Below are 6,021 nucleotides of genomic sequence, written 5' to 3' on the forward strand. Positions count from 1 at the left end.
ATACAACACATTTATTTCGCATTTAAACATTTGACTTTGTAGTATCAAATTGTCGAATATAATTTTTAAAATTGTGTGTTTTTTTGTAAAAACATTATTATTTGAAAATGGCTAGAACCAAGCAAACTGCACGTAAATCAACTGGTGGTAAAGCACCAAGAAAACAATTAGCAACGAAAGCTGCACGTAAAAGTGCACCAGCAACTGGTGGAGTAAAAAAACCACACAGATATCGTCCTGGTACAGTAGCTTTACGAGAAATTCGTCGTTATCAAAAAAGTACTGAATTGTTAATTCGTAAATTACCATTCCAACGTTTAGTACGTGAAATTGCACAAGATTTTAAAACCGATTTACGTTTCCAAAGTTCAGCTGTTATGGCATTACAAGAAGCTAGTGAAGCCTATTTAGTAGGTTTATTTGAAGATACCAATTTATGCGCAATTCATGCAAAGCGTGTTACAATTATGCCTAAGGATATACAATTGGCAAGACGTATTCGTGGAGAACGTGCATAAGCGTTTTAAATGACAATTTAAAAAAAAAAAAAACAAATAAGAAATATTTTCGGTCCTATATATAGGACCAACATATATTATTAAATAAGAGTATATTATTTTTATTAAAAAATATATATATATATATATATATATATAAATTATTGAAATAAAATTAAACATTATTAAAATTTTGTTATAATTATAAGCGATTGCTATTTCTAAAAATAAATAAATTTCATAAAATTTATATTATTTTATATTCATTTGAAATATTAAAAAAACTTCTCGCTTTAAAGTAACCATGATATGAGTTATAAATGCAATAAAATTTTATACAAAAAATAATATTTATTTGTTGACGAATAATATAAAAGGTTTACATTTCTAAATAACATATATTTATATATGGTGTGTAAAAAAAAAGAAAAGAAGAAAAATAATTTATATTTTTAATATAAAAAGGCAACCGCACACAGTGTTCCCAAGCGGTCACCCATCCAAGTACTGACTGTGCCCAATGTTGCTTAACTTCGGTGATCGGACGAGAACCGGTGTTTTCAACGTGGTATGGCTGTTGCCAGTAATAAATGAAAATTTTTACAAATATATATTTTTCATAAATATCATTAATATTAAAGTATATTATTAAAATTTTCAATGAAGTAATCAATTTAAATATATACTTATTTATTATACCATATATTTTAAATAAAAATGCAACCGCACACAGTATTCTCAAGTGGCCACCCATCCGTGGTACTGACTGTGGCAAATGTTTCTTAACTATTATTTTATAAAATATTTATACAAAAAATAATTTACTCTTATCAAATATTAATTTGTGGCCTGTATTAAGGCCTATGTTATTTTCATTTTTTAGCAAAAATAATGAAATATTTCAATATATTATTAAAGTAACAGATCATTTCTTTTTTGGTGCTGCTTTTTTAATTTTTGTAGGAGATGATTTGGCAACAGAAGCTTTCTTAGCTTTTGGTGCTTTCGGTTTACGAGCAGGGCTACTTTTGGCAGCGGATTTTGTACTTTTTGCTGGTTTTGCTTTAACTGGTGCTTTTTTTGATGCCGCTGATGATTTTGCAGTAACTTTTTTAGCAGCAGTTGATGATGATGGAGTCGCTTTTTTTGCTTTAGGCTTTTTGGCTGCCAATGATGTAGTTGTGGCTTTCTTTTCTTTTGGTGCCCGTTTACTTTTAGCACTCTTTGCTGAACCTTTTGCTCCACTTTCTTTTTTGGATACTTTTGATTTAGCTGAAGAATTAGATGAAGCGGAAGCAGCCAATTTGAATGAACCAGATGCACCTTTACCTTTAGTTTGTACCAAGGCTCCCTCAGTTACAGCAGCTTTTAAATATTTTTTAATAAATGGTGAAATTTTATCAGAATCCACTTTATAATTTGCAGCTAAATATTTTTTAATTGCTTGTAATGATGAACCACCACGTTCTTTTAAATTTTTAATTGCGTTAACAACCATTTCTGATGTACGTGGATGTGTTGGTTTTGAATGTTGTTTTGTACGTTTAGCACCAGAAGCTGTTGCTTTTTTTGTTGGTGTTGTAGAAGCAGCAGTAACCGCAGTTGCTGCAACAGCTGTAGAATTTTCTTCGGCCATATTTTTTTACTTTATAAAAATAATGTATTTATTATAAATATTTAAATGATAAAATATAATAATTCTATCAAATAAAAAATAAAGGTTTTCAATTATATCATTATTCACAATAATATAAGTCCCTATGTAAGTCAAAGTACCATGTAGAAAACACATAAAAATTAAATAGTATTTCTAATTTACTGTCGTAGTAAACATGATTTATTTTTTCAATTTCTATAATATATAAAATAATAAATTATAAATTTAATAATAATATTTATTTTATAAATTAAAATATATTTAATTTTTTTATTAACAATTATTAATAAACATAGTTTAATATTAATTATTTCAATCATACAAAACAATAATATTTTTAAGGTAAACTTAAAAAGTATATATTTTTATTTTTTATTTAATATCGATTTATTATAAATTATTAGTATATAAATAATTAAAAAATTTAATATATAAATATATATATTATAGTATAAGATTTCATTTTTAGAAAAACTTTTTTTGTCAATAATGAAAACGTATTATTATGAAATGTGTTAATCGAACATTGACAAAATATATTTCATTAGAAAATACTTTTATTTATGCATTAATATCAATAATTAACTATTAAATTAATTTTTTCATAATTATATAAAGAAATTTTATACTGATATAAGTATTTATATATTATAATATTTATTTTAAATATAAAAAAATTTATGACAAAATATATTATTAGAGTATTTGTTGAGATTAATATAAGATTATTTTAAATAAGAATTAATTTATATAATTATTAAAATATTATTAATTTTATGTTATGTAATTTTAATAAAAATAAATAATAATAATAATAAATATACAAATTTTTTAACAATTTAAATTTTATATGATCTAAATAATTTTGTTAAGTACGATATGAGAAATCATTGTAAGCTTCGTTAAGAAACTTTGTAATATAAAATAATAATAATAATATTAAATATATAAATAAATAAAATAAATTTGATATATATTTTTAGTTCATTCTGTGTATAAATCAAAGGATACCGAATAATTGGTAACGGATGCGATATATTATAGTATCGAGTATTAAAACATAATATATAAATTTATCTTGTTATTCAAATTTTTTGTTACTTAACTTATGTATTTAGAAAATTTATAATATTATTTATATAATTGACATAAAATCTTATAAATTGAAATTTTATTAATATGTATCAAAAGAAGAGAGTAACGTATTGATATAATATCAAAGGATACTGATTATTTAAATAACGAATACGTCATATATTGTTTGTGTAACGAAGTTCACTTGGCCATCTAGTTTAAAATAACATTTTCAATAGAAAGTTTATATGCTTTGTTTTTTTTTTTTCTTTAATTATTAAAAAAATAAATTGAAATTTAATTCAATCAAATTTTATAATAATTTTAAAAAAATTTTTCCTTTTAAAAAATATTTTGTGATGTTGTGATAATATGTATTAATACAAGTGCATCCTGATACTTTTATCTCTAGTAAAGGTATGAGTATCATGAACAGTTTTGTTATCTAATGATATTATTTTGATAATATTTTGTGTATATTCTTATAATATTTTGTCTAAATATCATCATAATACAATATTATTTTGATAATATTTTATGAATATTCTTATAATATGTTACCTAAATGTCATCATAATATGATGAATTATTTCCATAATAACATATAAAAAAAGAAAAAAAAAAAAAGAATCATTAATTTATAATTATTTAAATTGATTCTTTAAAAAAATATTATAATATATTATTTATAAAAATAATTTTTACTCTTATTTTAAATAAATTTGTGGCCTTTTATTAAAAGGCCTATGATCGATGTATTATTATTATAAAAATTAATGCAATGTTTTTAATTTATGCTTTCTTTTCAGTTTTCTTTGGTAATAACACTGCTTGAATGTTTGGTAATACACCACCTTGAGCAATTGTTACACCAGATAATAATTTATTTAATTCTTCATCATTACGAATTGCCAATTGTAAATGACGTGGAATGATACGTGTTTTTTTGTTATCACGGGCAGCATTACCAGCTAACTCGAGAACTTCTGCAGCCAAATATTCCATAACAGCAGCCAAATATACTGGGGCACCAGCACCTACTCGTTCAGCATAATTTCCTTTTCGTAATAATCTGTGAATTCTTCCAACAGGAAATTGTAATCCTGCTCGGCTTGATCTTGACTTTGCCTTTCCCTTTACTTTACCACCTTTACCTCGTCCAGACATAGCGAATAAATTTATTTAATTAATATTTTTTTTTGTAAATATAATCACACAGATGTGTACGTTACGGGGATTGTAACATAAATGTTTAAAATGTTATTTGGGTATTTTAATTTATAATATTTATAAAATATAAAACTTTAAAAATAAACCAATCACCTTATAGTATTATTTTTAGCCAATCAGAGAGTAGTATTCATTTTTATTGTTATATCCATCTTCGCGTATATAATACGCTAGTTGTATACACGACACGCTCATACATATACTGACTGGTGTTCTGTAACTATCTGTGTATATTAATTGTTTGTAACAATGCCACCAAAAACAAGTGGAAAAGCAGCAAAAAAAGCTGGCAAAGCTCAAAAAAATATATCAAAGAGTGATAAGAAAAAGAAGAGGAAGCGCAAGGAATCATATGCAATTTACATTTACAAAGTATTAAAACAAGTGCATCCTGATACTGGTATCTCTAGTAAAGCTATGAGTATCATGAACAGTTTTGTTAATGATATTTTTGAACGTATTGCTGCTGAAGCATCACGTTTAGCACATTATAATAAACGTTCAACAATCACAAGTCGGGAAATTCAAACCGCAGTTCGATTATTATTACCTGGTGAATTGGCAAAGCACGCTGTTAGTGAAGGTACTAAAGCTGTTACAAAATATACAAGTTCAAAATAAATAAATCGAAAATATTATTTAATTGATAACATAAAAATACATCAACATATAAAAACGGCTCTCTTTTTAAGAGAGCCATCAAATTTTTTAAATAAGAGTAAATTATTTTTATATATACAAAAAAATAAAATAAACAATTATTAATATCATATTTAATATAAAATTTTATATATTAATAGCTTGAATATATCTATTATTAGTATATCAATATTATTAATTTTAAATATAATAAAGGATATCGCGGAATATATATCGTAAATCAGTGTAATGCAAATGCATTACATTACCTTTATTATTTTCATTTTACATTTACTACTTGTTTATGTACGCTTATAATTATTAGAAAAATATTTTTAATAATTTTAAAAAATAAATGAAATAATAAAAATTTAATAATAAATTATTTATTGAAAGTATAAAAAATGGTATAGCAAAATCTTTATTTTCTTTGATTAAGGCGAAATGTTTTATTAGTTATAAATTCGATAATCTCCTATCGATACTTGTTACTCTTAACTTGTATATATAAAAAATATAATAGTATATTAATTTATAATAAAATTTTTTCAAAAATTCAATAAGTTATTGTAAAATAAAATAGATAATATACAAATTATAATTTATTATTGCAGATATATTACAATAAAAAAAAAAAAAATAAATAAAAATATTTGGTAATGTATGTTATAAACAAAATAATTTGTTGTAAACAAATTATATAATATGTTATATTTATTAACAAATTTATTTACTCTTATATAAATAAAATTAGTGGCTTCCCAAAAAGGAAAGCCTGTTTAAATTTATCGGATGTATTAAATATTCTTTAATAAATTTACTAAATATTTTAAGTAAATTATTATATTTTCTTAACCTCCAAAACCATACAAAGTACGACCTTGTCGTTTTAATGCATATACAACATCCATAGCTGTAACTGTT

General features: G+C 23.3%; 1 non-coding gene across 1 annotated transcript; it reads right to left on the reverse strand.

Moving 5' to 3' along the window:
- Positions 1-960: 960 nt before the first annotated feature.
- LOC123303931 lies at positions 961-1,079 on the reverse strand. The gene has a single exon (XR_006535998.1). It is a non-coding gene; the product is annotated as a 5S ribosomal RNA (ribosomal RNA).
- Between the last annotated feature and the right edge of the window lie 4,942 nt (positions 1,080-6,021).

Source organism: Chrysoperla carnea, assembly GCF_905475395.1.
Source record: "Chrysoperla carnea chromosome X unlocalized genomic scaffold, inChrCarn1.1 SUPER_X_unloc_161, whole genome shotgun sequence".
Taxonomy (NCBI): Eukaryota; Metazoa; Arthropoda; class Insecta; order Neuroptera; family Chrysopidae; genus Chrysoperla; species Chrysoperla carnea.